The sequence below is a fragment of the Hirundo rustica genome, chromosome 2 (assembly GCF_015227805.2).
Source record: "Hirundo rustica isolate bHirRus1 chromosome 2, bHirRus1.pri.v3, whole genome shotgun sequence".
NCBI classification, from domain to species: Eukaryota; Metazoa; Chordata; class Aves; order Passeriformes; family Hirundinidae; genus Hirundo; species Hirundo rustica.
In genome coordinates this window covers 111,454,248-111,465,523 of record NC_053451.1, presented here as the reverse complement: position 1 = coordinate 111,465,523, position 11,276 = coordinate 111,454,248, and the positions used below count along the sequence as shown (strand labels likewise).

General features: G+C 59.9%; 1 protein-coding gene across 6 annotated transcripts in view; it reads left to right on the top strand.

The window, feature by feature from the left end:
• The first annotated feature begins 1,667 nt into the window (after positions 1–1,667).
• BCOR (BCL6 corepressor) overlaps positions 1,668–11,276 on the top strand; it is a 59,628-nt gene continuing 50,019 nt past the window's right edge. For 5 of the 6 annotated variants that reach the window (XM_040055789.2, XM_040055786.2, XM_040055788.2 and 2 more), the window contains exon 1: positions 2,129–2,325. The gene's annotated coding sequence lies outside the window, so the exon portion shown is untranslated. Of the gene's footprint in view, positions 1,718–2,128; positions 2,326–11,276 lie in introns of those variants that run through there. The other variant, XM_040055784.2, reaches the window with a different exon arrangement.

The following is an 11,276-nucleotide window of genomic DNA, read 5'->3' as shown; positions in this document are numbered from 1 at the left end:
ATTCCCATCGCCCTGCTTTGCTGCTCCGGCGCCCTCGGTGAGGGAAGCTTTCGCAGCTCAGAGCGTCTCTGCAGCCTTTTCGCGCAGGGTCCTGAACGAGGCGATTAAAAATCCCCCCCGGGGCAAACTGTCCGCGTTAATCGCCTGGCGTTTGGCTGGCAGTCGCTCCCACACGGAGCGGCGGCGAGAAGGGCTCGATGCGGCGCCGGCGGCGCTGAGGTGGCAGAACTCCCGCTTCCCCGGGAAGGCGCCGGGAGGTGCGGGGGAGCAGCGGGGCCAAGAGCCCGCCCGGCCCTGAGGCCGGGGCCGCCCCGGGAGCTTCCACGCCGCGGGCTCTGCGGGACCAAAGCTGGGAGTATCGGCGAGGATGGGCGTTATATGAACGTGAAATTTACAAGTCGAGCTCGCCGAGCCAAAAGTTGCCTTGCCAAAGTAAATAGATGCAGCCGATAACTACCAACCCGGAGATTAAAGGGCTCCACGATCCGGGCAGAAATCTTAAAGCAGCCGTAGAAATGTCAGCGAGGGAAACGGCGCTTCAGTCGTGACCCCACCCCGGGTTGCCACACTGCTCACACCGGGTAAAAAGCGCGTTAAGGGCTGCCAAAGCCGGATCAGGCGAAAACGCGCTTTAATAAGGTCCCCCTCGGCCCCCCCGCCCCCCGCAATGCAGACGTTGACAAACGAGTGGCTTTTTTTTTCCCATCCCGATTCAGAGCTCGGAGAAGCGGAGCGGGGGGAAAGCGCGGAAATGAGCGCGGCCGAGCCGCGGACCACGCGAAGTTGTGGGGGCGGCGGGTGGGACCCGAGAGGGGCCCCGGGCTAAGGGGGCGACGCACCCCCCATCTCCAGTGCGAGAGGCTGCGGCCGAAAGAATCCGCTCCTGGCGTGACCCCTGCGGGGGTTTCCGACGGCTGCGAGCCCTCGGCAGGTCCGGGGGGGAGCGGGAATGCCTTTGCGCGACGGGGGGATCCCGGAGGCGGCGGGTGTGACCGGGGCCGCGGGCTGCATCGCCCGGGGGGTATTCCCAGGCGCCGCCGGGATCACGGGGGGAGCGGGGTGGGGGGGCCGGGGGCGTCCGGCGTGGGGGCCGGGGGCGAGCGGTGTGGCGGGGGGGTGGCAGCGCGGCGCGACCCGCCGCGGAGGCTCGCAGCGATGTCTGGCAGCGCCGCCGCCGCCGGGGTTTTGACAGCTTGGCGGAGCGGAGTGAACGGAGCTTTATGGTAATTGCGGTTCTCCACTGGCCTTCTGGGTAGCGAGAGAGGGGAGTATCGGCGGGGCGGGGGGGGGGGGGAGCGGCTTTCCCCTCCTGCCTGCCGGGGAGCGCGGAGTCTCCCCCCGGGGCGCCGCAGCTTGGCAGCGACCTGTGCCAGCCGAGGGGAGCGGGCGAGGCGAGGGGCTGGCGGCGCGGCGAGGGGGGGCAAATCAATTAGTCAGGGCAAGGGGGGGAGCGGGCGAGCGGCCGGGCGAGCCCTGCCTGAGCAGGGAAACGCAGCCAGGGGAGGGGGAAACTTGCTGAGGGAAAAAGCGGTGGCGGCGCTGCTGCCGCTGCTGCTGCTGGCGGCGGCTCCCTCGGTGCAGCGCCTGCCCGGGGGGAGGGGAAGGGAGGGGAGGCGACGGCTGGAGGAGGAGGAGGAGGAGGAGGAGGGAGAGAGGGAGGGGGGATGCGAGGGGAGCGCAGCGTGCAGCAGACGGAGCCCGGTCTCCCAGCGGCAAGGTGAGGAAGAGCGGCTTTCCCGGCGGACTAAAGAGGGGAAGGGGGGGGGAGAGGAAGAAAAAGAGAGAGAGAGAGAGAGGAGGAGAAGAGGAGGAGGAGAATTAAATCCCCAGCCACACACACACAAAGCCGCGGCGGCCAGGGCACGGGAGACGGCGGCGCGGGCGAGATGTGGGGAGCGCCGCGCTCGCCAGCGCAGGAACTTCGCCCGGAGCAAGCCAGCAACATGGCGCTGCCAAACCAGAGCCGGCAGCCGGAATGAGCATCGCGGGCTGCCGCTCCCACTGCCGCTGCTGAGCCCAGCCGAGCCGAGGAGCAAAGCCCTTCCCGCGGGCACCTGCCCCGTCGGCGCAGAGGCGGCCACGCTCCCGCTCCCCGCGCCCCGCAGCTCTCCGGTCTTTCCGCGCCCCTTCCCCGACCCGCCCGCGCCGGGGCAATCCGCGACACGCTCACCCACGGAGAGGGGGAGCGGGATCGTGAAACTTTTCTCGCTTCTTCCTCCCGCCCCCGACGGGGCTGCCCTTCAGGGAGAGCAGCAGGGCCAGGCGACCGTGTGGGGACCCGCGTCTCGGACCGCGCACGCCACAGCCCCGCGGCGCGGCAGGAAGGTCAGTGTTCCGCTCCGCGAACAGCTCCCGTGCGGAAGCGCCGCCGCCGAGCCCCGCGGTGCCGGGGCGGTTGCGGGGCTCCCCTCGGCCGGCCGCGGGGAAGGCGGAGCGGCAGAAAGTTACGGCGCGGGGCAGCAGGGCTCGGGCGGGAGTGGCGGGCGGGCGGCGGCGGGGGCAGGAGGGTCTAGCTGAGCGCCTCCGGGGCCGCGGTGTCGGAAGGGAAGTTTGGAGGCAGTTGCTCGTGAAGATGCCTGTTTGGGGCAGCGGAGGCGGGGGGGAGCGCCGGATCGCGTCGTCGGCTCCGGTGCGCCCGTGTGGGGAGTGGTGGCGGTGTTGCCGTCACCTCGCACTTAGCGATCGGGAAGGCGCCGGAGCAGCGGCGTTACGGGGGCTCCCGCGGGACGGGGCGAGCAGGGAGCGGCGCTGCCGGCTCCGCGCCGGGCGGGCCGGGCTCCGCGCTCCCCGCCGAGAGCAACGCGCGGTCCGGCGGCGGCGGGCAGGTGAGCGGCGGGGAGACCCCGCTACCGGCTGCCTTATCCCGGCCGGGAGAGCCTCCGGCGCTGCTCCCCCCTGTCCCTCCGCCCCGGCGGGGCGGGCGCCGCAGCGCACGTGGGACAGGGCGGCCCGGGGCTTTCCCGTGCGCGGAGCCGGGCGGGCGTGAGGTCCGGCGTGACACGGAAGTTTAGTCGGCCCGAAAATATAGTTTGGAGTTGGGAGAGCGAGCCGGAGGGAGGCTCGGGACTTGCCATCAATGGCCCGGCCGGAGGGGGACGGCCAGGCGAGGAGGCAGCGGAGGCTGCTTTGTGAAGCCGGGGCCAAGTGGGGCGGCTCTGCGCAGCATATGAGGCATGCATTTGATGTTCGCGGAGCGAGTCCGGGGGCGAGGACTGCGGAGCGTTCGCGTTCCTCTTTCTTTCTCGTTGTGTGTATGTTGGGTGGTTTGTTGTTTCATTTTCTTTTCTTTTTTCCTTCCTCCCTCCCTTCCTCCCTTTCGTTTCCGCGATGTCTGTCAGATCCCGGGTTTGGTGATCGCAGAGGGGGCGAGGGGAAGGCGAAGAGCACCTCCCCCCATCTACCCCCCGACAAGGGGGAGGGGGAAAAAAAAAAAAAAGCCCCGACCGTAGCGAGCGGTGTAAAACTGACAAAGTGTGGGGACTGACTTTAATGGTATCGCCTCGGAGCTCCTCTCAGCATTAATTCCCACTAATGAATCTTTTCCAGAAACTCCGTTCATTGCTTTCATCTGCTCTTTAGAGCCCGCAGCTTTTGTATTCGTGTTTGCATTAAAAAAAGGGGGGGGGGGGGGCGGGGGGAGCCCAACCCGCACCACGTAGCCAAGCCCGGATTTTCCAAAGCTTTCTATTAACTTTTTTTTTTTTTTTTTTTTCCCCCGCCCCCTCCCCGTGGCCCTACCGCGGGGGGCGGCCGGGAAGAGCAATGCCCCGCCAGAGCCGCTTGGGAACAAAGCTGGGGGCGAGCGCTGGCGGGCGGTGCGGGGTCTGGGTCCCCCGGGCAGCGCCCGCACCCCCCCAGTGACTCCTCCGCTCCCGGGTCACCGCAGCTCCGTGCGCGCCGCTGCCCGCCGAGACCGGCGATCCGCTTCCTCCGCCCGCCGCTCTCGCCGACTTTCGTCCCCGAGGTGCTGAGGCTTGCCTGTCTGTCTGTCTGGAGCCCGGTGCTGTCGCCCTTGCGACACACCGATTCATTTCCTTTCGGTTCTGCTGTTGGAGCCGCTGGGTGGTTTTTTTTTTTTTTTTTTTTGTGCTTCCCGAGAGGTAGCCAGCGCAGCGCTCACCCTAATTGCTTTTAGGAGGATTAGGAGCAAATTCCTCCCCCAGCCCCCCCCCCCGTACCCGCCGGCTCTTCCCTCCCCGCCCCCCCCCCCCCCCACCGCCGGGTTGCCTTCGCGCGCCGGGGTTGCAGTTTATCCCTGGTGCAGTTCTTTGAATTGCTGTCACAAATAGGTGACTCAGAGTTAATTAGGAAGTATGCACCGGATCAATGGGCTGCACAGCTCATTAGTTATTCCCCAGCCTTTTGCAGCGTTGGACCTCCGGCTCCTCTCCCCGTACACCTCTTTAATACGCAACCTGGAGGGCTGGCAAGGGACCGGGGAGTACTTCGGGTGAGGGGGGCCGGGTGCCGAAGGGGCGTGATGAGTACGGATGTTGAAGCTTCCAGGTTGGGAGGTTGCATATGGACCAGTGACCGGGACCCCTATTGCTCCCCCCGTCCCTCCCGCCCCCGCTATCAGACCTGCCGTCACGCACGGGCGTGGTGGGCACTCGCCCGCCCCGAGATCGGAGGGACGAGCCCGGAATGTTACCAAAAACAAGCAGGCACACACACACACACACACACACACACACACACAAAAAAAAAAAAGTGTGTGTGTTTATTGGAGCGTACGTTGAGAGAGCAGACAAAATCTCATTTGTCAGGCATGAAGGTGGGCTATGTGGAAGGCTATAAATATACCGGGGAGGATTGTATCGCGGTCACTTTTCTGTTCCTCGCCATTTCTAAGGTGAGTGGCGAAGGCTGAGGGACCGGGCAGGGGCTTCTCCTGGTATTGTTTGTCCGTCTGTGATAGATCGGTCTAGACAGCCGCTCAGGCTCCCTGCGAGCTCAGGAACCAGAGCCTGAAAGGGAGAGTGGGGGAGACGAAAAGGAAAAGGTCACCGCGATATTTTTTTTCCCCCTCCCTCTTTTCTTCCTTTTTTTTTTTTTTTTTAATGGTGATGGCGGTTGTTAACCCTTCACGCCAGAGGGGATCGGGGCTGGTTATCCCGGCCTGGAAAGGTGCGGCAGCACAGCAGTGATCGCAGGGATGAGGTCGGAGCCGGGGGGGACGCGGCAGCGCTGCCCCGTCCATCTAATGGCTTTATATGAGATGTTTCCCACAACAGGAAAAGAGTTCACGAGGCAAGTGCCGGATGACGATTTCGTTCCCAGGAGTTTCCCTCTCTGGAAACTCCGAGGAGCGCTTGGAGCCGGGCTCAGGCAGGCACAGGGCTGGAGCAGGCGCCGCAGCCCCTCGGGCCCGGGGCTCTCCGCCCCTCAGGGCCCTGCCGTGCCCGCCCTCTTCCTTCGGGCCAGAGTGGAAATCCCGAGATGGAGGTTCCCGGCCCCCGGCCCCGCGGGGGCAGAGACTTCCCGTGGCCGCCTTCGGGTTCCGTCAACTTCTCCATCAGCAGCTCAGCGCCCTTCACCCCACGGGGCCGCGTCCGTGCTCACAGTGTGGGGCAGCCCTCGGCTCGTGTCTGCAGGCAGGAGCCGGGCGTACCTGCCTCGGGGTGTTTGGAAACCCATGGGAGCAAACACACCTCGTGGAACGCAAGGGCAGGTGGAGAGCGGGGTTCTCGCTGCAGCTCGGGTGGGTCGGGGGTTGTTCGCAGCTCCCCGGTGCGTGTGTGCTTCCTTTTGTGCTTGAGATGTCCTCGGTGGATGAGATGCGATCCTGGCGTGCGAGCCTGGGCGGTACAGATTAAAAGCAGTTAAGGCTTTAGAGCGATAGATAAAAGCTGGTTTTGTTGGATTCGCCTGCAGCACAGACCATTCCCATCCCTCTTTGTCTGAGCCCTGGTTCCGGGCGCTACAGCCTTATTGGAAATGCTCCCGAGCAGTCCACGCAGCCAGGGCAGCAGGCAGCTCTGCGCTTATTTACACGTCACATCTAAATACATCTCTAATTAGATAGAAGCAGCGCCGGAAATGGCAGATTTGTTGCATATCTAATAGGGACCAGTGCAAACAGACTCAGCAGGGTTTCCCTCTCTTCTCCCCCCACAAAAAACCCCCCCACGATCAAGACCAAGCCAGTAATCCGAGAGCGAACAGAAATGACTTCTCCTATTTGAGTGCATTATGAACCACATTGGCAAATGTCTCTAATATTTAAGGCAATACTTGGGATGTGTGAGCTGAATGCCCAAATATGGACTGGGTCTTGAAACAATACTGGTGCCTTGGCTTTATTCCTGTGCTGGTGGACAATCCAGGCTCCGTGTCACACACTGTATCTGCCCTCACCAGAACGTGCCAAGAGCTGCAGCTTCTCAGGCAGTTCAAAATTGTCACCCCTCTTCCCTCCTCTTCCTCCACCCCATGATAATTCACTTTTTTGAAGACTGATGATTAAGCCAAGGTCCCCTAACGGTGACTGAGCTGCAAGGGCTCCTGTACAGTCCGTGCAAGCAAAACTTTCTGGATCTGTGCAGCTGCGAGCGCACAAAAGTTGTTGACGTGTTTGCGTGTCTCTGTTTGTGGAGAAAATGGACACGGGTCACCACAGCACAGAATAATGGGTGCTGCACATACCGGCGTAGTTTTGGCAATGTGTGGCTGTCGTTTTCGAGGTCTCTCAGCTCCGACCGACGAGTGGCCCCTGCAAAGACAGGCAGAAGGCCTTGCTGCAGTTGAGGTCGTAGCTAAGCAGCCACGTTACCCTCAGACTAAATATGGCTTGGAGTAAATCGGTGCTTAGCGCAGAGGACAAGTGATCTCCGATTTCTGCGTGTCACGACAGAGGTCTGCGCTCTTGCTGGGACCCCGCAGCGTAGTTGGGCTGCACAGGTGACGTGCGATGCGCTGTCTTTCCCCCGAACACTGCAATACATCACATTTTAGTGTGGGCTTAGAGCAGCGTGAAGCCGAGTTTAATACTTCCTCCGTAGGCCGGCGTTGCTTTAGAAATGATTGATGGCCGGAGCGGGCCCGCTCCCCTCTTTCTTGGTTTTGCAATAACCTGGATATAGCGGCAGGGAGGGCCGGGCTTCCCCCTTTCAGATCCGCCAAGCAGCGCTCGCTCGCTGGCTGCACGGCGTGTGCGTGCCGGAGGGAACGCGGAGGCCCGCGCTGCAGGCAGGGGGAGTTCCCCTGGCTCTGAGCAGATCCCGTTAATCCTCTGGCCTTTCAGGGAACCGGCTTACAGCAGCCGCTGCTCCGGAGCGACCTTTCCCTCCGACCTGACCTGCTCAGGTCCCCGGGCCGTGGCGGGCAGGGAGGTCTCCGCCGGGAGAGCGCATCCTTCGCCGGGTTTCTCCGGAGCGGAGTGCTGGAGCCCCTTTGAATGGCTGAGCAGAAGAGGTGGGGACGGAAAGGAGGAGGCCAAGAACTCCTTGCAAATGTGGCTTTAGGAAAGTTCTGCTGCTTTCCAGCAGGGAATTAATTTTTCCTTGTTTGCTGGACAGCAGTTCTTGGCTGAGGGGAGATTTTTTTTCCCCCTCCTCTCTTCCACGGCTGGAAAAGTTAGCGAGTGAGAGCACGCTTCTGTACCTGCCTGCCTGTTTTCCAAAACTGTTGTCTGAATTATTTGGGACTCTTCCTTCACTCTTTGCACCCCAAAACTACCTCATGAGCTGATAGATTTGGTGCCATGTAATTAGACATGCAAGGAAGTCTGCTTGGAGAATATCCTGACAGCATGAAATATAATTTGTGATCTGAAAGACAGTTTCCAGTATAATCTCATTATGCACCACAGACTCCCGGTGTTATTTTGTAGAAGGCGGACAATGATCAATTTACATTGACCTAGGGCTGGGTGAGCTTTTAGATGGTAATTGCCATATTGATTTGCATGCAAAAAGAAGACCTGCTAAAATTAAAGACCGGAAGCTAAATTAAACAAAATTTATTGTCTAGGTGCAAACTAAAAGACTTGTTAAAGTCTAGGGTAGACTTGGAAAGCTATGAAATTGAGAGAAACATGATTCTCATCCTGATAACTCCGTAAAATGAATCTACACGATGGGACAAGGGGCTGCAAAGCGCCCATTGTGAGCGGAGGCACACAAGCCGGGGCTGTTCCGTGTAAGCCCTGACTCCCTAAACAATCAGAGAATAAAATATCTCCTCTGTCCAATGAAAATCTCAGTCTGAATGTTGGGATTGTCGTGCTAAGGAAAACAAAGCTTTATTTGGATAAGACAATTAAAGTGGAAAGCGCAGAATCCACCAGCCACGCTGGGAACAGCTCGGATAAAGAGCTGAGTGTGTTCAGTAGAGCACAGGGGAAAGGGGAGGCTCAGGGCTGTGCTGCACGGCCGAGCCTGCATCAGGAAAGCCTGTCATTGTGCTTCCTCGGCCAGGAGGGCTCCCAGCCTTGGTGCTCTCCTTTCCTTGCTGTTGGCTACTGCTGCCCTTGGAGCAGTCTCCCACATCCAGGAGCTGCAGCGGCTTGGTGCTTGCGGTGGGTTCCTTCCCCGTGCACCTCTAGACGGCCCACGGTGGGTTGCAGTCTGCCAGTTCATTCTTTCTCAGAGCATGGTTTGCTTTTCGTTCTCAGCTGGAGTAGCTCTTGGTCTTACCCCGCTCCCTCACCTGGGGGCCTTGTATGCCTTTCAGTGTTTGCGTATTACAAAATATTTGGGCCTGTATCCTCAGTTATTAAAGTGAAAATTCCACCTTCACGGGAGTATTGGAGTAGCTGGCACTTGGCACAGTTGATGGCAGAGAGAAGTGCAGCTGTACTTGCACAGAGAGCAGACTCCGTGCTTGGGGCAGCCTGATGGGTGTCCTTGTCCCTGTGTGGACAGGTGGGGCTCTGGGGCTGCCTGTCCCTCACCCACCGCTGCGTTTCCTCTGTGTTCCCCTGGGGTGGGGTGGAATTGCATCTGGGAGTCTCCCGGAGTGGGGAGAGAGCTTGGAGGGGCCGGTTTAGTCATGGTTTGAGGTTGGCATTTGTGTATGGTGACAGGTAGGGACAGAGAAGTGAAATCAAAGCTGGAGGGGCGTATTCTCAGTTCTCCTTGAAATTCACAGAGAACTTGTTAATGGCACAAGAAGGGTTGGGCTGGGCTCCTCTTTCTAAGTGTAAATTCCCTCCCTGAGCCAAACTTTCTCCATGTGAAAGCTCTCGGCTATGGAGAGATCCTACAGGGATCTCTGATCCTCGGGCAATCCCCTTTGCTCCCACGCCCTGGTGTGCTGGGTTGTGCTTTAAGCTTCTCCGACTTGCCCACAGCAGTGGGAGGCTGAGCTGGGTGTTAAGGAAAGCCCTTCCTACAGGCTGCAGTCCCCCAGGCTCACCTTGCTCTGGCCTGGTCGTGCTCCCCGTGCAGTGTTTTCCTTTCCTCCCGTTTCAGTAGTCAAGCACAAAGTGGATTAGCAAAGCCCCGTGCAGAATTAAGCAGCCCGGTGTGAAGTTATGCGGAGCTCAGAGGACTGGCCTGCCTTCCCCTGCAGACCTCCTGTGCTTTGCCGTGCCAGGGCAGCTCAGGACCAGTGGGCAGGAGTGGATGCTTGGCTGGGCGAGGAGACAAATACCTCTGGCTAAAGTTGGGAGCAGCAGAGGAAGCTGGAAGAGTACTTGCAAGCAGGAAGTGATGTCCCAGGGTAAACGTTTTAATGGGAGTGTAAGCTGGCATTGCACAAACCCCAACCCGGGGCGGCTGCTGCCAGCTGGGGAGGATGCAGGGCTCGGGGAGATGCGTGGGAGGCTGTGCCAGGGGCGCCCACAGCCGAGCCGTGTGTGCCGAGCTGGAGGCGGCTGTGGCGCGGCCTGCCCTGAGCAGGTGGCTGAAGGTTGTCTTATTTTAGCTACAGAAATATCTCTCTAGATCCATTACTGCGAGATCTCGTTTGCAATAAACTATATTGGCTCCCCTCTTTATACAAATTGCTGGTATGAAAGAAAACCCAGCCTATATGCATGGAGGCAGGCATGAGCTAGTGAGATCAGGTTTCCTACTGAGCTCCCAGAGGAGAAGTCAGCATTTGATTGAAGCTACACTTGGTTCTTGGTTCCCAGGGGACAGCAGCCCTGAAACACGAGAGCCCTCCCTCCTTTTTTCCCCCCTTCTCTCTCTTCTTCCTCTAAAAGCCTTTGTGCTGAAAGAGCCTCAGTAGGCACGAATCGCCTGTCTCTCACAAGACTGTGTTGCAGCCTTTGCTGACATTGTTCTGTTAGCAGTGGTTTTTACCAGGCCAGCAGATTTCTAGCTACGTATAGGCAATGAATAGTCGATGATACTGACCTGCGAATATGTGCTGGTGTCTTTGGGTGGTGAATCTGATTTGGAAGTCGATTGGAGACTTACCACAGTAGCGTGAAGCACCATACCTGCCGGGGCAGTACTGCCCTTCGGCAGGAGTTAGGCCAGGATGGAGATACGCTTCCCATAAAGTCAGCTATTTTTCCTTACTGGTGCCAGCTCCCATATATGCATACAGGTACATAGAGAGTGTTATTCCAGCTCCTTTGGCCTCCTCAAGAGTTTGTGCGGGACACAAATTTCAGAGAAAGTTGCCGTGTCTCGGTTTTCCCTTAAGAGATGCGCAATTTGGATAATGCCAGGGGTCAGAATAGGCAAGGAAAGGTTTCCTCGAACAGATTTATTTTCCCCATGTTTCCGTAAAGTAAATTCCACATCTCCTCCAACTTTGCTGCTGATCAAAAAATAAGGGCAGGGAAGGAGGTATGAGGATTTACACTCAAATTCCATCTGTGCCCAGCAAAAGGCCCTCAGGGAGTGTACAGCGCACTCCTTTGCTTCCAGGTGCTTGTATCATGAACGAAACCGGAGTTGTGCTTTAGGTTATTGGCATTTTTCTTTTTTGTTTCCTCCTGGAGAAGGTGGAAGCGTGTCTCTGTCGCCCGGCTGAGCGGAGGGGCCGGGGCCGCCGCGGGTTGCGGGGTCACCGCCCCGGGCGGGGGTGGCCGAGGGGCCCCTCGGCGGGAGGTTGGCTGCCGCAGCAGGTCGGACGCGAGGCGGCCGGGCAGGGATCGGGGGAAGCCCGGCTTTCCCGGGGAAGGGCTGCTCGGAGGCGCGCCGCGGGGGCGAGCTCGCCGTGTGCCGCGGGGCGCCGCGCAGCTGCAGGCGCGGCTTTCCCCGCTACAGCGGGGTTCCCCCGCGCCTTTCCCAAAAGCCAGACCGAGAGCGGAGCTCAACTTGCGATTGTGCGGGCGTTTCGCCGGGCGTGAGTGCTGACTGGAAACCCCTCTGTGC